Genomic DNA, 19,151 nt, shown 5'->3' with positions numbered 1-19,151 from the left:
ACAGGACTAGGGGTAAAACTCCCAAACACTCCACCAATAAAAAAAACGAAAATAATACTTCAAACTTTCATTGTGGGACAAAATCTAAACCAGTAGGATGAAGAATGGCATCATCAGAAGCAGGAGGAACAACTTGAGCAGAAGAAGGTTGAACAATAGCTTCACTAGGAGTAACTTCATCACCCTCGGGAATGCCAACCTCAGGTGAAGAAAAGCTCTGACTCTGCTGGGTTTTCTCAATAGTTTCTTTTGTTTTTGCAATTTCAACAGCTAAGTCAAAGCCTTCCCGACTTGCTTCCATTAAAGTTTCAAGACGAGTGTTTAAGAAAGCTCAACTAACATCAACAACGGCCTTATCTTCAAGGGCTTCATAATCTTTTTCCCACTGCTCAATCTCACTTCTTAGCTCTTCCTTCTCATTCAAGGAAGCATCATAAGAAGTCTGTAAGGGGGCAAGTAACCTCTCTAAAAATTGAACTTGCTTTTTAGAAGATACTCAGAGATCTTCTTGAGCTTGAGTGAGTGTTTGAACAAGCTCCCCAGCATAAACTTCTTTCTGGTTCAGCAGTTTCTTTAGACCCCTAATTTCTTCAGTGGCCTTGGAAAGCTGCTCAGCGAATGAAGACTCGAGAAGGTTTTTATCTTTGCCTGCCTGATTGGATGAAGCTTTCTCAACAGCGAACTCTGCTACCATTACTTTCACATGTTGCTCCAAGGTACACTTTTTTTCCTCTAAGACTTCTTTCTCAAGTTGAAGACTTTCGAACTGCTCCTTCCAGTTGTCTGCCTCGATCGAATAATCATTCATTAACTGCTCTGTGTGGACGATCCTCTTCATCATTTCCGTACTAATGAGATTTATCCACATAATGAAAAGAAAAATGTGATATCAATGAAAAGGAAATCACGTGCAAAATAAAAAGCTAAGGCTTATACCTTTAAAGATGAATGTACGATACTATTCATCCACGTTAAAGAACTGCGGCTTTCCAATTTTTGACTTCTCAATGGGGCCAATCAATGATTTCAGCTATACATCAGCTTGGCCAGATTTCTTCAGAAGATTACCATCTTCAGGAACGAACCTCGATGGTAACTTTTTTCATTACCCTACTAGAGGAACCAACTTTAACATGAGAAGTACTAACAGTAAAAATGGTCGAGGGAATCAAAATACCCACGAACGAGCAGTGGTAGTAGCAATAGATGCGGAGAATTAAGGATCAACTGAAACAAATACGGGAAAATAAGCAAGATGTATTTCCTTAGAAACAAAGCCGAAGTCTTCATCAAACCCACGAGAAAAGAGTTGTTCAGTAGAACCTCAAGTTGCGGCAGACATCTCATCATCAAAACTTACTAAGGTAGCACCTTCAGGCTCGTTCATGGGAATAGAACCGGGAGGAGGAGTAGCTTCGTCATCTGAAATGATATGTTTCCTAGCTCGAGACTTACAAACCAACAAGACCTTATCCTGATCCTCTTCACTCTCGGAATTGTGTGCTCTATCAACTTTTCTTTTTGACGAAGAACTCAAGATTATCTCTTGAGCCATCGACAGAGAGAGTCTCGAAGTAGTAATTGATGCGGCACTCACACCCCGAATGGGAAACCCTAGTGAAGAAAGGGGTTAGTAAGTGCCAAAGTAAGTATGGAAGCAAGGTAGAAAGTGGAAGAGGGAGATACCATGAGTCTTTACTTTCCATCCAAACATGTTAGAAAGGTATTTCCAAGACCTTTCTTTCATAGGAGCAACGGTTAACAATTTTTCTACCCAACCACGAAAATCTGGAATCTTCTCAACAACTTCTATGGTTGCTGGAAAAGAAAAGTAAAACAGTTATGAGAATTGTAAGTTATTCACACAAAAAAATAGAAAATATGAAAGGGAACTTACGTGCAAAGTTTCACTTTTCGGGAAAAGGCATGTTCACTTCTCCCACTAACCCACTTGTGAGAGCAGCAATGAATCGAGCATATCAACTACAATCCTTGTCATCTTCAGGGCTCAGTAAACCCTCTTACTCCTGGCCACGAGAGTAAATACCCCAGAACGAAATAACATGGGGGAATAAAGATGAATCAGATGATAAAAGGTGAAGGCTAAAGAAGCCAAGTTTGACAAGTATCTAAGGCATGCCACAACCCTCCATACAATAGGACCAATTTGTCCTAAAAAAAGGTTAAAGAAACGACAAAACTCTATGATGATTGGGTCAATAGGTGGTCTAAAACCCAACCTAAAGGGATATGTATACACAAAAGAATAACCAGCTTTAAATGAGGTGATCCTTTGATTTGCATTAGGAACTAAAATTGGGAAATCAAATTTCCAGTGACAGACTCTCCGTACAAGGGAAATCAAAGCCTCAGCAATCTGGGATGGGTAAACATCAGCACGATCATGAGAAGTCATGGAAGTAACTTGATTTCTAATCAATTCTCTATCAGTAAAGAAGGAAAGTTCAGCGGGAATAATCTCATCAATAGTGGGTTCACGAAGTGGCTCACTAGAATCCCTACTTCTAGCAGAAGATCTATGTGAAGAAGAAGCCCTAGTTCTAGAAGACGATGGGGTAGTGGTACTGGGTTAAGAAGAACAACCACGGATAGAAATAGATCCTAAACTATGTAACCTGCCACCTCTTCTACTTCTGCTAGGAGCAGACGAAGGGGGAAGTTCATCCACTATAACAACTTTACGAGGATCAGGATTTGAAGAAGACATAATTGTATAAGAAAGTAATACGTGATGAAGAATGAGAACTATTATGAACAAAGAACAATGTGGAAAGTTTTTCGTAAAAGCAAAGGCAGAGGAGGTATTTATATGAAGAAGTAACCATCATAAAAAGTGAGTCATGATGGAAACGTCATAATGAAGTAGTCACTTTATGATAGAGGCAGCCGTAAAAAAGCTGTAAAAATGCTGAAGAGTCATAAACCTAATCGATGAAGGCCACGTGTCTCATGCATTAAATGGAAGTGACATACGATGTGTTGGTTCTGGAGAAGACATAATGATACATGGGAAACAGAGGCAAAACTTCCCGCTATAAATACATACCACTTACCAAATATTCAATTGCTGAATAATTAGCAAGTGGGGGACTATCTGTATTGGTAAAAATAAATATTACACGTGGAATTAAATATGTGGTTGATATGGCAAGACACATGGATTACTATAAGAGCGACAGCTGGAAAGATGCGTTGAAAGAAACATGAGTCGTAAAAGATACGAGCAAATCACCCACGAGAGGAAAAGATATGGTCGCTCAAATCTAAGTGGTTACATGAAAAGGTATTGGTGGAATGAATTAAGACAATAAAAAGTAAAGATTCATAAATCATCAATTAATGAGCGTGAATGATCTCAAACGTTACAAAATCCTCATGAACAGTTACGATTACCAATTATAATGTTTCATTAATATCATTAATGCTCATAATGATTCGGTCATAAGATGTTATATTTATAGATTCCTATATAAGGGAAAGAGATATCATTTGTACAAATACGTTCAGATTATTATTGAAATACAATTACTTTCTTTTGCTCATTATTGGTTATTCTTGCTATCTCATATTCTAATTTCCTTTCTTATCACTGAGTAAATATAGAATTTCTTGATTATTAGTAACCCGGGTACTTCTCAAAATAAGCTTTGACCGAATTACACAATATTTGGTTAAACAAATTGGTTCCATTGCCGGGAATTTGACAATCTTTTCACTTTCCAAATTCTTTTTCTGTCAAAAATCATGTCGACTGCTAACGTCAACAACCAACAAAATCAGCAAAATCAGTTGAACCAGCAGAATTAACAAGACGATGGAACTACAATCCCTTCACCCCGAAACTCTCCTCAATAGTCCCGAGAAGGGTCACTTGATAGATCAACATCACATGTGAATGACCAACAAGGGGAAGATCAAGTCGTTGATGATGCATTGAAGCAATTAATTGCAGAACAGGTCAACAATGCTCTTCAAGTTTTTGTTAGTGGGTTGCCAACTGTACTATCAACTCCACCTCCGAATAACACCGCAACTGTAGAAAATCCACGCTCGAGACTCGCTAGTTCGGGCAGTGGAGGAACTCCTAGCGAATCTCGCGATGGAAGGTCAGGTATTCCAATTAATTTTGACTTACAAAGTTTAGTACTAACTTTGCAGAAACAGCTCAAGGAGCAGAACAATCGCATAAAGTAGATACCTGGTGTTCCACCCGTAATTAAAGGGGTGGATATTGATAAATATTCTCAACAGCCCTAGAAGCCAAGTGCTACTCCTCTGCCAATTCCAAAAAAGTTTAAGATGCCCAATATCCAGAAGTATGATGGGACAACCAACCCACGAGATCATGTAACTGCATTTACAACTAGTGTGAAAGGTAATGACTTGACCAAGCAAGAGATTGAGTCGGTGCTGGTCAAAAATTTGGTGAAACACTCACAAAAGGAGCACTAACATGGTATTCTCTTTTACCTGAAAATTCTATTGATTTTTTTGCTGAGCATGCAGATTCATTTATAAAAGCACACTCGAGAGCTCAAAAAGTTGAAAAGAGGATGGAATACAACTTCAAAATAAAACAAGAAGATACAGAGCTACTTAGGGAATTCGTGGATAGATTCTAGCATGAAAGAATGATGTTACCACGTGTGCCAGATAATTGGGCGGCTATGGCATTTGCAAGTAACCTAAATGAAAAAAGATCAGAAGCCATGAGAAGACTCAAAGAAAGTTTACGAGAGTTCCCTGCAACAACTTGGAATGATGTTTACAATAGGTATAGCACAAAGCTGCGGATCGAAGAAGATACTATCACTCAGTCATGGGGAGATGAAAGAGTAAGTTCGAGGCGACTAGAAACTGAAAAAGGTCCGGTAAGAACAGGTACAAACCATACATGGGACCAGCAGGAAGGGATTCATGTTCTAAACAAGAGAACCCGAGGTACGGTTCCAGATCAAGGGATAGAGACGCAAGTTCGTCATCCAAGTTTGGAAAGGAGCGAGACACGCAAGACAACGACAGAATTACAAAAGCGAAGATTGGTGGTTACAGTTTCAATATTAGCACATCTGAGTTGGTGGATGTTTTAAGAAACATGGGAGATAAGGTGTGGTGGCCAAAAGAAATGAGATCGAACCCCAACAGAAGAAACCCAAATTTCTGGTGCGAGTTTCATAATGATCACGATCATAAAACAACAGATTGTAGGTTATTACAAGGAGAAGTAGAGCACTTGTTAAAACAAGGTTATTTAACCGATTTGTTTAGTGAAAATGGTAAGCAAGCATATATGAAGAATAGACAAGAGCCACCAAAACCTTCATCACCAAAAAGAACGGTTAACGTGATAAGCGGAGGAGAAGAGTTCAACGATGTAACATATACGACTGCAAAAAAGGTGTCAAAAATCACAGTTACCCACGGATAGCAAGTTCGCCAAGTTTTGGAAGAAGACATTATAACATTTGATGATGCAGATGCAGACAGCATGTTGAGCCCACACAATGATGTATTGGTAATATCTTTACTTGTACATGATACTAATGTGAAACGAGTCTTGATTGATCCAGGTAGCTCTATAAATATCATTTTTTTAAAATGATAAATGAGATGCAAGCTGATGACAAATTGGTACCCAAAGCAAGTACCTTATCTGGATTTGATAATTCAAGCATTGTTATTAAAGGGGAGATAGTACTCACCACGTTCACAGAAGGAGTAACAAAAGATACGAAATTTCAAGTGATAGATATGGACATAGCGTACAATATGATTCTCGGGCAGACCTTGGATTTACGATATGGATGTTGTTCCATCTACTTTGCATCAGGTTATTAAATTCCCTTCCCAATGGGGAATCAGACAAATCCGTGGTGATCAACAGGCTTCTAGAAGTATCAATTTAGTGGCAGATTCAAGCATAAAAAATGACGTTAAAGACAAAATAACAATTACAAAATTCAGTTGAGGATTTAACAGCACAAACCTTAGCTGGAGATGGACAAACAAATGTAGACTCAAGGCCTGATATTATTCAAGAGCCAGAAGAGAACGAAAACATCAAAACAATACTTGAGGAACTCGAAGCTGTTGTGCTGTTTATATATTGGCCAGATAGAAAAGTTTATATTGGAGCCAACCTGAGCCCAGAAATAAAAGGTAAGTTAATTGAATTTTTAAAAGCTAAGGCAGATTGCTTTGCTTGGTCGCATTCAAATATGACATGTATACCACCGGAAGTGATGACCCATAAGCTGAATGAAGATCTAATGTTCCCACCTGTCAAACAAAAGAAAAGGAAGCAAGGATTCTTCGAAACCCAGGTGATTCAGGATGAGGTACAAAAGCTTTTAAAAATCGGGTTTATACGAGAGGTAAAATATCCTAATTGGATAACTAATAATGTATTGGTGCCCAAAAAGAATGGTAAGTGGCGAGTTTGTGTAGACTATACTGACTTGAATAAAGCTTGCCCTAAAGATTATTTTCCTTTACCACATATAGATGAACTAATTGATGTTACTGCAAGACATGAATTGTTGAATTTTTTAGATGCTTATTCAGGATACAATCAAATAAACATGGATCCTTTAGATGAGGAAAAAACTTCTTTTATTACAGACAGGGGGACTTACTGTTATAAAGTAATGCCTTTCGGCCTAAAGAATGCTGGAGCCACGTACCAGAGGTTAGTAATGAAGATGTTTCAAGAATATCTTGGAAAAATAATGGAAGTCTATATCGATGAAATGCTAGTCAAGTCAACACAGGCAGGGGATCACATCCAACATTTGTCAAATACATTTCAGATTCTCTGCAAAATCAATATGAAGTTAAATCCCGAAAAGTGTGCATTTGGCGTGTCTTCAGGTAAATTTTTAGGTTTCATTGTTTCTAACCGAGGAATTGAAGTAAATCCAGCACAAATTAAAGTCATCAAAGAGATACCGGATATACTCACAAGCAAAAAAGAGGTGCAGAGGTTGACAGGCAGGATAACGGCTTTAGGGAGGTTTATTTCTAAATCTTCGGAGAAAAGTTTTAAGTTCTTTTCGGTATTGAAAAAGCAAAGCCAATTTGAGTGGACTGAGAAATGCCAACAAGTACTCAAAAATCTAAAAGCATACTTGTCAAACCCACCATTGCTGGCTAGACCAAAGGACGGAGAAAGGCTACTCATCTATCTCGTTGTTTCAAAAGTGGCGGTAAGTGCAGTATTAGTTCGGGAAGACAAAGGTAAACAATCTCCAATTTATTATGTTAGCAGGTCCTTATTGGATGCTGAAACTCGATATCCTCATTTAGAAAAAACTTGTTTTACCATTAATAATGGCATCTAGAAAGTTGAGGCCTTACTTTCAATGTCACTCAATCTCTATGGTGATCACTTACCCCTTACGAAATATATTGCATAAGCAAGAATTATAAGGTAGATTAGCCAAGTGGGCTATAGAACTAAGTTAATATGATATCACATATCAACCTAGATGTCACGACCCAAAATTTCCATCGTCGGCACCGTGATGGCGCCTAACATCGCACTCGCTAGGCAAGCCAACGTTATAGATTAATTAACATTTTTCCTTTACATTTCACAGATTAAAATGAACAAACTAAATCAAGTATAAGTAAATGCGGAAGTACGTAAACAGCTATTACTACTACTTAGAATCTGGTGTCACAATCCACGAACATACTATGAATATCTACAAGCATCGATCTGAAATAAATTACATCTATTTTGGAAGTAAAGAAAAACAATCCTACAGAGATATAGAAGGGGACGCCAGGGCCTACGGAGGTCATCAGGACTACCTTGGGTCTCCTAGATGAAATGTCTTCAATCGACCTCTCGATCAGCCACTACAAGCTCCAAAATCTGCACAAAAAGTACAGAGTGCAGTATCAGTACAACCCGATCCCATGTACTGGTAAGTTTCGAGCCTAACTTTGACGAGGAAGTGACGAGGCTACAGCGGCAGTTACAATATAACCTGCATACAGTGCATAATAAAATAGAAAGAAGAATGGAACAAATAAAATACTAACTTGTAAGGAAAGAATACACAACTCCTCTATCTCATCAATACCCAGCTATAACCAATCCTTAAGTGAAAAGCCAAACTACATAATAACTTGCATAGTAGAAGAAAGATACATAAACACATAAACTGATGCGGCGCGCATCCCGATCCTACCATATAATCAATATCAATATGAATATTCACCATTATTACTCCATATCAATCCACCCTTATTCCTCATGTTGCGGCATGCAACTCGATCCCATCGTACAATAGTAATTCACCCTTATTTCTCCTCAATATACCACCCTTATTACTCCTGTTGTGGCGTGCAACCCGATCCCACCATATATTAACATTTTCACCCTTATTCCTCCTCAATATATCACCATTATTACTCATGTTGCGGCGTGCGACCCCATCCTACCATATCAGTACCAATCACGCAATAAGAGTAGGAATTCCAAAATTTAGCCCTAAACCCTCCACAATAATTAAGCTTCAAACCTACAACTATGAAACTTCACTCAATTAATACTACACAGCGAGACCAACCAAAATGTACCATAAAATACCGATAAACCAGCTTAAACCAATAGTATGATACAATGAAACTACGGGATAGCTAATACCTTAAATAATGAAAAATAATGTCTACCAAGTTGCAATTAAACATGGAAATACCAATAAGCATGTAGCAGTTAAGGCAGGAAAATAATATATTAAGAATAGGGAAAGGAACAGGCAAAACAGATAATTTGGCGGCGCGTAGGTACTCGCCACCTCGCCAATACGCCACTCGCACGGATTTTCACATAGCAAATTAAGTCGTGGATCCCTAATCCCTCGAGTCAAAGTTAGACATAACACTTACCTCGATCCACAGGCTACTCACTGCTCAATTACCGCTTTTCCTCTAGTTTCTATCTCCGAACCACTCGTATCTAGTCATAATTAACTTAATAGCATCAATTATCGCTAAAGAAATCAATTCCAATGCATAATTATAAGTTTCCCAACATTTTCCCCAAAAAAGTAAAAAATCGACCCCGGGCTCGCTTGGTCAAAACTCGAGGTTCGGTCCAAAACCCCATTCACCCCTAAGACCAAATATGCAATTAGTTTCAAAATCCGACCCCAAATTGAGGTCTAAATCCCCAAATTTGCAAAATCCCTAATTTTCTACCGTTAAAGAACAATATTTAGGACTAGGAATTCATTGGATGATAATGGAAATTGAAGAAAACGAGTTAAAGAGTGCAAACTTATAATTTGGTGTTGAATTCCCTCTTCAAAAATAGTCCTAGGTCGAGTTCTAGTGATGAAATATGAAATTTGGGAAGAAATTCCGTTTTTGTTCTGTTTTAAAATCACTGGACAGGCCTTCTTCGCGTTCGTGAGAGGCGTATCGTGATCGCGAAGCTATGGCCCTATTGGCCTACGCGTTCGCGAAGGCATACTCCACCTAGCCTCCGCGTTCATGAGCCAAGTGTCGCATTCGCGGTGAGTTATTTTCCCCTCCCCTGGTCCCATTCTTCGTGTTCGCGATAGCCTGGTTGCGTTCGCGGAGGGTAAGACCCCTACTACTCCGTGTTCATGACCCAGTCTACGCGTTCTTGTAAAGGAAAAATCACCCCTACCCAATTTATCCTTCGTGTTCACGAGAGAAGCTTCGCGAACGCGAAAAAGGAAACCAGCAAGTGTTGAGGCTGCAAAAAACCAGAAATTTCCTAAGTCCAAAACATCCTGAAGCCTATCTGAAACTCGCCCGAGCCCTCGGGGCTCCAAACCAAACATGCGTGCATGTCTAAAAATATCATACAGACTTGCTCGCATGATTAAATCGCCAAAATAACACCTAGAACTACGTATTTAGCACCAAATTGCATGAAATTTTCAAGAAAGTTTTAAAACTTCTAACTTCTCAACCGGACATCCGAATCACATCAAATCAGTTTTGTTTATTACCAAATTTCACAGATAGGATACAAATATCATAACGGACCTATACCTAGCTCCGGAACCAAAATACGGACCCGATACCAACAAGATCAAATATTACCAAATTTTTTTAAACCATTATAATTTCAATCTTTCAATTTTAATAAAAAATTCATATCTCGGGCTAGGGACCTCAGAATTTGATTCCGGGCATAGGCCCAGGTCCCATATTCTATAACGGACCCACCGAGATCATCAAAATACGGGTCCAGATCCGTTTACTCAAAATGTTGACCGAAGTCAACTAAAATAAACTTTTTAGGCCAAAAATTATTATTTCATCAATTTTCTACATAAAAGCTTTCCGGAAACGTGCCTGGACTGCGCACGCAAATGAGAAGGGATAAAATATGGTTTTAAAGGCCTCGGAACACATAATCGAGTTCTAAAACATAATATGGCCTTTTGGGTCATCACACTAGAACTGCAATAAAATCACATGTTTTAGCAGATTTTGTGGCAAACTTCAGTCCAAGGATGGTAATAGAAGCAGAAAAGGAACTACAGGTATTCAACGGGTCTAATCCAGGTATTTGGACCCTATTCACTGATGGCTCCTCAAATGTTAAAGGACCAGGTTTAGGCCTTGTTCTAATCCCACCTTTGGGAGAAACTATAAGGCAAGCTATAAAGTGTCATCCTATTACTAATAATGAAGCAGAATATGAAGTTGTAATTGCAGGTCTAGAATTGGCATGAGAGCTCGGAATAGAGCAGGTTGTAATCAAAAGCGACTCGCAACTTGTAGTTAATCAAATAAAAGGAACTTATATATCTAGAGAGGCGAGGATGTAGCAATATTTGGAAAATGCACGAGATTTAATCAGACGATTTCAATCTTGGAAAATCGTGAAAATACCTAGGGAAGAAAATGTCAAAGCAGACGCGTTGGCTAATCTTGCATCCACTGCAGAAGTGACAAATGAAGAAAACACTTCCGTGATATATTTGTTTCATTCGACTCTCGATCAAGATAAAAACGAGGTAAATTTAAATAATTTAACTTGGGATTAGAGAAACGAGATCGCCAATTTTTTGCAGTAAGGGATCCTACCAAAAGATAAGAAAAAGGCTCAGGCACTTCGACGAAAAAGCTGCCCATTATTATTTGGATCAAGGCAACTTATATCGAAAGATGTTCGGTGGACCATTAGCAAGATGTCTTGGACCTTCTCAAACAGACTATGTGATGAGAGAAGTACATTAGGGACACTGTGAAAATCACGCAGGAGGAAGATCCTTGGTAAAAACTCTAATTAGAGCAGGGTATTATTGACCTAAAATGGAAGAAGATGCAGAAAGTTATGTGGCCAAATGTGTCAAATGCCAATGATATGGTAATAACATGCATCGCCCAGTGGAACTATTACATCTGGTTATTGTACCGTGGGCTTTTATGAAGTGGGGAGTGGATATTGTGGGTCCACTACCGCAAGCCAAAGGAAAGGTACGATTTTTACTAGTACTAACTAATTATTTTACCAAATGGGTAAAAGTAGGTGCCTTCAAACAGGTACGGAAAAAAGAAATTAGGGACTTCATTTGGCGAAACATTATAAAAATAAAAAAATGATGGAAAGATGTAGGTTCATAACCCAAAATAGGAAAATAGTTTAAAGAATTTTCCGTTTTCTTTTTTGCTTCATGTTTTAGCATCATTTCATTCTTTTCATTTTTCTTGAATAGAAAAGAGAATTTGGATTACCTTTAAGTCCCGTGCATATGGGCACAAATGTTTTAGGGCTAAAAATTATTTATATTTGATAGCCGAAAAAATGTATAAAACTTTTGTGTATATATATACAAATCTTGTGATATATATGATACACATAGAAATGAACATCTTTGAGCAAGGAATCCCTAGTTGAATGATTCCCTATCAATATCATTACTCATACTGAAACTTACAAAGTCATCTTTTTGAAGATCGGAGAAATTCCCCGGCTTTGATAAAAAATTTAATCTACTTTTGTCCTTGTAATTGACATTGACCCCAGTTCTCTAATAAAATGAGGACACTACATTGGGAATAGCCGGGATAGCTCAGTTGGTAGAGTAGAGGACTGAAAATCCTCGTGTCACCAGTTCAAATCTGGTTCCTAGCACATGATTAATTTGTATGGGTCTCTCTTCCCTCGAATTAATTTCTAATTAATTGATATGAATCAACATATATATTCTTTTAGAGTCTAGATTAGAATAATAGCTTTATCCAGTTTGGCGAGATATGCCCCATCTATGTTTCTTATTCACTCTATTCTTTTTGAAATGGATTATATATATAACATCAAATATTGCTAAAGAAATCAACTAAAATACATAAAATTAAATTTCCCAAACTTTCCCCTAAAAAGTCAAAAATGGACCCGGTCCCGCTTGGTCAAAACCCAAAGTTCAGACAAAAATCTATTTACCCATTCACCCCTGAGCCCGATTATGTAATTTGTCTCAAAATCCAACCTCAATTCGAGGTCTAAATTCTATTTTTTACAAAAATCCCTAATTCTATCCAAAGCCCCAATTTCCACCATAAAAATCCTAAATTTTAGGTTCAAAACTCATAAATATAATGGGTAATTGAAAGAAAGTAGGTTAAAATCACTTACCAACAAACCGGGGATGAAAATATCTTGGAAATATCGCCTCTAGGTCTTCTGGTTTTGAAAATTTGAAATAATGGCCAAAAATCCTATAATAGGACTATTTAATAACTGGGCGACAATGTTCGTCGCGTTCGCGTGAACACTGTTGCATTTGCGAAAAGCAGGGCCTAAGTGGCCTATGTGATCGTGAGTAACTGTACGCATTCACGAAGGTCTATCCCCCAATGACCTCCGCATTCACGAGACTGGACTCGCGTTAGCCGAGCTAAAGCTACGCGTTCACGTGAGACGGGTCGTGTTCGCGTAGAGCAACCCCCCAATGCTCTGCTTTCGCGACCATGGTCTCGCGTCCGCGTTGTGAAAAATCCTCCCCAGACCCCCTTCGCGATCACGAAGCACAACACACCAGAACACCAGCTGCAATAAACACACCAGATTTTCTAAGTTCAAAACACCTCGTAGCCTATCCGAAACTCACCCGAGCCCTTTGGGCTCCAAACCAAACATGAACGCAAGTCCTAAAATATCATATAAACTTGCTCGCACGATAAAATCACCAAAATTACACCTAGAACTACGATTTGAACACCAAATTAAATTAAATTTTCAAGAAAACTTTAAAACTTCTATTTTTACAACCGGGCATCCGAATCACGTCAAACTAGCTCCATTTCTCACCAAATTTCACATACAAGTCATAAATATTATAATGGATATGTATCGGGTTCCGGAACCAAAATATGGTTCCGATATCAACAAGATCAAACATCAATCAATTCTTAAAAACTATTAAACTTTCAGACTTGGAATTTTCAACAAAAATTCATATCTCGAGTTCGAGCACAGGTCCCAAATTATGATACGAGCCTACCCGGACAGTCAAAACATGGATCCGGGTTCATTTGGTCCAAAAGTTGACCGAAGTCAACTCAATTTAACTTTTAAGGCAAAAATTCTTATTTTTATCAATTTTTAACATATAAACCTTCCAGAAAAACACCCGGACTATGCACGCAAATCGAGGAAGGCTAAAATAAGATATTTAAGGATTTGGAACATGAAATTTAGTTTTAAAACATGAGATGACCTATCGGGTAATCACATGCTCCACCTCTAAAATAACCATTCGTCCTCGAACGGACATAAAAAGTACCTGAGCTGGTGAAAAGGTGGGGCTATCTACTCCGCATGTCTGCCTCGGACTCCCAAGTAGCTGCCTCGATGGGCTGACCTCTCCACTGCACTCAAACTAAAGGATAATTCTTTGATCTCAACTGGCGAACCTGCCGGGCTAGAATAGCCACCGGCTCCTCCTCATAAGTCAAATCCTTGTCCAACTGGACAGAGCTGAATTCTAGCACATGAGACGGATCACCGTGATATTTTCGGAGCGTGGACACATGGAATACCGAATGAACTGCTGCAAATGAGGTGGCAATGCGAGCTTGTAAGCCACCTCACCCACTCTCTAAAGAATCTCAAAAGGCTCGATGTACCTAGGGCTCAACTTGCCCTTCTTTCCAAACCTCATTACACCCTTCATGGGTGATACAAGGAGCAACATTCTCTTTCCGACCATGAATGTAATATCACAAACCTTACGATCGACATAACTCTCCTACCTGGACTGAGCTGTGCGAAGTCTATCCTGAATAATCTTAACCTTATCTAACACATCCTGTACCAAATTTGTACCCAATAACCAAGCCTCCCCCCCCCGGCTCAAACCACCCAACCGGCGATCGACATCATCTACTATATAATGCCTCATAGAGAGCCATCTGGATGCTCGACTGATAGTTGTTGTTGTACAAGTGGCAAGAACTGGTCCAAAGAGCCTCCGAAGTCAAGAACACAAGCGCGGAGCATATCTTCCAATATCTGAATAGTGCGTCGGACTGTCCGTCTGTCCGAGGATGAAATGTTGTGCTCAACTCAACCTGTATGCCCAACTCACATTGTACTGCCTTCTAGAAATGCGAGGTGAACTGCGTACCTCGATCAGAAATGATAGACACGGGAACACCGTGAATACGAATGATCTCGCGGATATAAATATCTCCTAACTACTCTGAAGAATAGGTAACTGGCATAGGAATGAAATACGCTAACTTGGTTAGCCTATCTATAATGACCCAGACTGCATCGAACTTCCTCTGAGTATGTGGGTGTCCAACAACAAAATCCATAGTGATATGCTCCCATTTCCACTCAGGAATCTCTATCTTCTGAAGCAAATCACCAGGTCTCTGATGCTCATACTTTACTTACTGACAATTTAAACACCGAACTATATATGCAAATATGTCCCTTTTCATCCCCCTCCACCAATGCAAGTCTTGATACATCTTGGCGGCGCCCGGATGAATAGAATACCGAGAATTGTGGGCCTCTTCTAGAATTAACTCACGAAGTCCGCCCACATTAAGCACACAAATATGACCCTGCATCCTCAAAACTCTATCATCTCCAACTATAACCTTCTTGGCATCTCTGTGCCGCACTGTGTCCCTAAGGACAAACAAATGAGGGTCATCATATTTCCACTCCTTGATGTACTCAAACAATGAACACCGAGCAACTGTACAAGCTAGAACACAATTGGGCTCAGAAAATCCAACCTCACGAACTGATTGGACAGGGCCTGAACATCTAATGCAAGCGGTCTCTCACCAACTGAATGAACATAAGGCTGCCTATACTTATTGACTTTCTACTCAAAGCATCGGCCACCACACTGGACTTCCTGGGATGATACAAGATAGTGATATCATAGTCTTTCAATAGCTTCAACCACCTTCTCTGCCTCAAATTGAGCTCCTTTTGCTTGAACAAGTACTGCAAACTCTTAGGATCCATGAACACCTCACACGACATGCCATATAGATAATATCTCCAAATCTTTAGCGCGTGAACAATGGATGCCAGCTCCAAGTTATGAAATGGATAATTCTTCTCGTGAATCTTCAACTGTCGCGAAGCATATGCAATAACCTTGCCACCCTACATCAATACCGCACCAAGTCCAAGACAAGATGCGTCATAATATACTGTATAAGATCCTGAACCTGTGGCCAACACCAACACTAGCGTCATAATTAAAGTAGTCTTAAGCTTCTGAAAGCTTGCCTCACACTCCTCCGACCATTTGAATGGGGCACCCTTCTAGGTTAGCCTAGTCAACGGGGCTGCTATAGATGAAAACCCCTCTACAAACCAACGGTAATAACCTGCCAATCCCAAGAACTCTGGATCTCCATAGCTGAAGTGGGTCTAGGCCAGTTCTGAACTGCCTCAATTTTCTTAGGATCTACCTGAATGTCCTCTACTGATACGACGTGACCTAAGAAAGCAACTGAGCTCAACCAAAACTTGTATTTTGAAAACTTAACATATAACTGGATGTCTCTCATAGTCTAAAGAACGATCCGAAGGTGCTGCTCATGCTCCTCTCGACTGCGGGAGTAGATCAAAATATCATCAATAAACACAATCACAATCCAGAAAAGGCTTGAACACCCGGTTCATCAAATCTATAAATGTTGCTGGGGTATTTGTCAGCCCAAATGACATCACTAGAAACTCTTAATGCCCACAACGAGTCCAAAAAGCTGTCTTAGGGACATCGAATGCTCTAATCCTCAACTGATGGTAGCTAGACCTCAAATCAATTTTTGAAAATACTTTGGCACCCTGAAGCTGGTCAAATAATAATCTATGCACATCTTCATCAATCTATCCTTCTTCTTTACAAATAATACAAGCGCACCCCAGGTGCGAGACACTAGGTCTAATAAAGCCCTTATCAAGCAAATCTTATAATTGCTCCTTCAATTATTTCAAATCTAGCGGGGCCATACAGTATGGCAGAATAGAAATGGCCTGAGTGCCCGGGGCCAAATTAATACAGAAGTCAATATCCCTATCGGGTGGCATCCCCGACAGGTCTACAAGAAACACCTCTAGAAACTCACGGACAACTGGTACTGAATCCATATAAGGAACCTCCACATTAGAATCATGGACATAAGCCAAATAGGCTAAATACCCCTTCTCGGCCATATGCCGAGCCTTCACATAAGAAATAACCCTGCTAGTAAAATGGTCAGGAGTCCCTCTCCACTCTAATCGAGGCAACTCCAGTAAGGCTAAGGTCACCATCTTGGCGTGACAATCCAATATAGCATGATAAGATGACAGTCAATCCATACCTAAAATGACATCACACTCAACCATATCGAGAAGTAGAAGATATACACTAGTCTCAAGACCTCCAATGATAACCACACATGAACGATAGACATGATCTACCACAATAGAATCTCCCACAAGTGTGGACACATACACAAAAGCACTCAAAGAATCATGAGGCATAACAAAATATGAAGCAAAATAGGACGACACATATGAATAAGTAGAACACGAATCAAATAGAACTGAGGCATCTCTACTGCAGACTGAAATCGTACCTATGATAACCGTGTCAGATGACTCAGCCTCAAGCCTGGCTGGAAAAGCATAGCATTGGGGATGGGCCCCACCACTCTGAACTACATCTCTAGAACGACTTCCTGCTGGATGGCTTTCACCTCTAGCGGCCTGACCTCCATCTCTAACAGCATGACCTCCACCTCTAGCTGTCTGATCTCTACCTTTGGCTCCCTTACCCCCACCTTTAGTTGGATGCAACCGGTGCCAGAATCATGGCACGCGAACTCTATTGCGACGTGCCGCCCAATAATCTCGGACAAGTCCTCCTGATATGCCCAAAACCACCACACTCATAACATCCATCCTGTGCTATGGCAGCTGAAACTGAGACTGGCCCGAACGGGCTGAATGACCGCGGTAGTAACTCTTAATAGGAGGTGCACTAATAGAAGCTGTCGGTGCACTATAGGCTGGCTGCCCAGAATGACGCACATAAGGACCACGGCTCCGTGAAGCACTGTTGGATGCCTGAAGCGCTGACTGATATGGCTTGGGAGGATGATCCCTACCAAAAGTACCCTACCTCCAGATGAGGCACCACTAAAACAATCAGAATGAAGAGGCCTCTTATCTAACCCCTGCCCCCTCTCCTATGAAAGAACATCCTCGATCCACCTAGCAACATTGGCAGCCATCTGAAAAAGAAATCTCACTACCGGTTTCCTTGGCCATTTGTAACTTGATAGGATGAGTGAGTCCCTCAATAAACCTCCCCACCCCCTCTCTCTCGGTAGGAAGCAGAAGAATAACATGACGGGATAAGTCCACAAAGCGAGTCTCATACTGGGTGACAGTCATACTACCCTACTGAAGGCACTTTAACTGTCTGCGGTAGCTCTCTCTCTCTCTAAGTGATTGGAAGGAACTTCTCAAGAAATAGCTGAGAGAATTGGTCCCAAATAAGAGCAGGTGACCCGGCTGGTCTAGTCAACATAAAATCCCTCCACCATTTCTTGGCAGAACCAGACAACTGAAATGCAGTGAAATTGACCCCATTGGTATTTACTATCCCCATGTTCCAAAGCACCTCATGACAGCTGTCAAGATAGTCCTGGGGGTCCTCTAAAGATGCGCTACTGAAGTGAACTGGAAAAAGCTTAGTAAACCTATCCAATCTCTATAAAGCCTCGAAAAATATAGTTGATCCATTGCCGGCCTGTGCCGTAATACCCGGCTAAACTATCCCAATTAGCTGGGCTGTCGGAGTCTGAAATTGGGGAGCCATCTACTCCGGAGTGTAAGCGGGAGTCTGTGCTCCTCCCCCAGCCTGAGAGAAGGCTGGTGCCATAGGAAACATACCAACCTGAGCCACACTCTCCATAAAACCCACTAAACGGACCAAGGCGTCCTGAAGCATTGGGGTGGCAATGAACCCCTCCGGTACATGAGCTGGTTCGACATGCATAGTCTGGGATGGAGCCTCCTCGTCAAACTCTACCTGAGGCTCCACTACTGGTGCTGCTGCTCGAGCTCTTGGTTGAGCCCTACCCCTGCCTCGGCCTCTAGCATGGCCTCGACCTCTGCCCCTCGTAGGAGCTGCTGTTGGGGGCTCGGGCTTGTTCTCTCCATCTATGGGAGATAGAATAAAATCGCATGACAAAGAAGAATTGAAGTGAAACTGTTCCTAACTCTATAGCCTCTTGAAGATAAGTACAGACATCTCCGTACCGATCCTCCAGACTCTACTAAGTTTGCTCATGACTCGTGAGACCTATGTAACCTAGTGCTCTTATACCAACTTGTCACGACCCGGAGTTCCCACCATCGGGAGCGTGATGGCGCCTAACATTTCACTTGATAGGCAACCCAACGTTAGAACAATTTATTCCATTTAACAGTTTAAATGATAAAATTAAGAGAGAACTGAAATAATGGAAATAATATAAAGTATAAATGCGGAAGTTAAACCAGCCAAACATCTATTACAAATCCTTGAACCTGGTATCATAAGTGCACGAGCTTTTAGAGTAATACATATAAGGGTCTGAAATAAATACAAAACTGTTTGAAT

At 40.3% G+C, this 19,151-nt stretch overlaps 1 non-coding gene across 1 annotated transcript; it reads left to right on the top strand.

The window, feature by feature from the left end:
* The first annotated feature begins 12,078 nt into the window (after positions 1 to 12,078).
* TRNAF-GAA (transfer RNA phenylalanine (anticodon GAA)) lies at positions 12,079 to 12,151 on the top strand. The gene has a single exon. It is a non-coding gene; the product is annotated as a tRNA-Phe (tRNA).
* Positions 12,152 to 19,151: the final 7,000 nt, after the last annotated feature.

The sequence above is a fragment of the Nicotiana tabacum genome, chromosome 9 (assembly GCF_000715075.1).
Source record: "Nicotiana tabacum cultivar K326 chromosome 9, ASM71507v2, whole genome shotgun sequence".
NCBI lineage: Eukaryota > Viridiplantae > Streptophyta > Magnoliopsida > Solanales > Solanaceae > Nicotiana > Nicotiana tabacum.
This window is presented reverse-complemented; position numbering and strand designations above follow the sequence as displayed.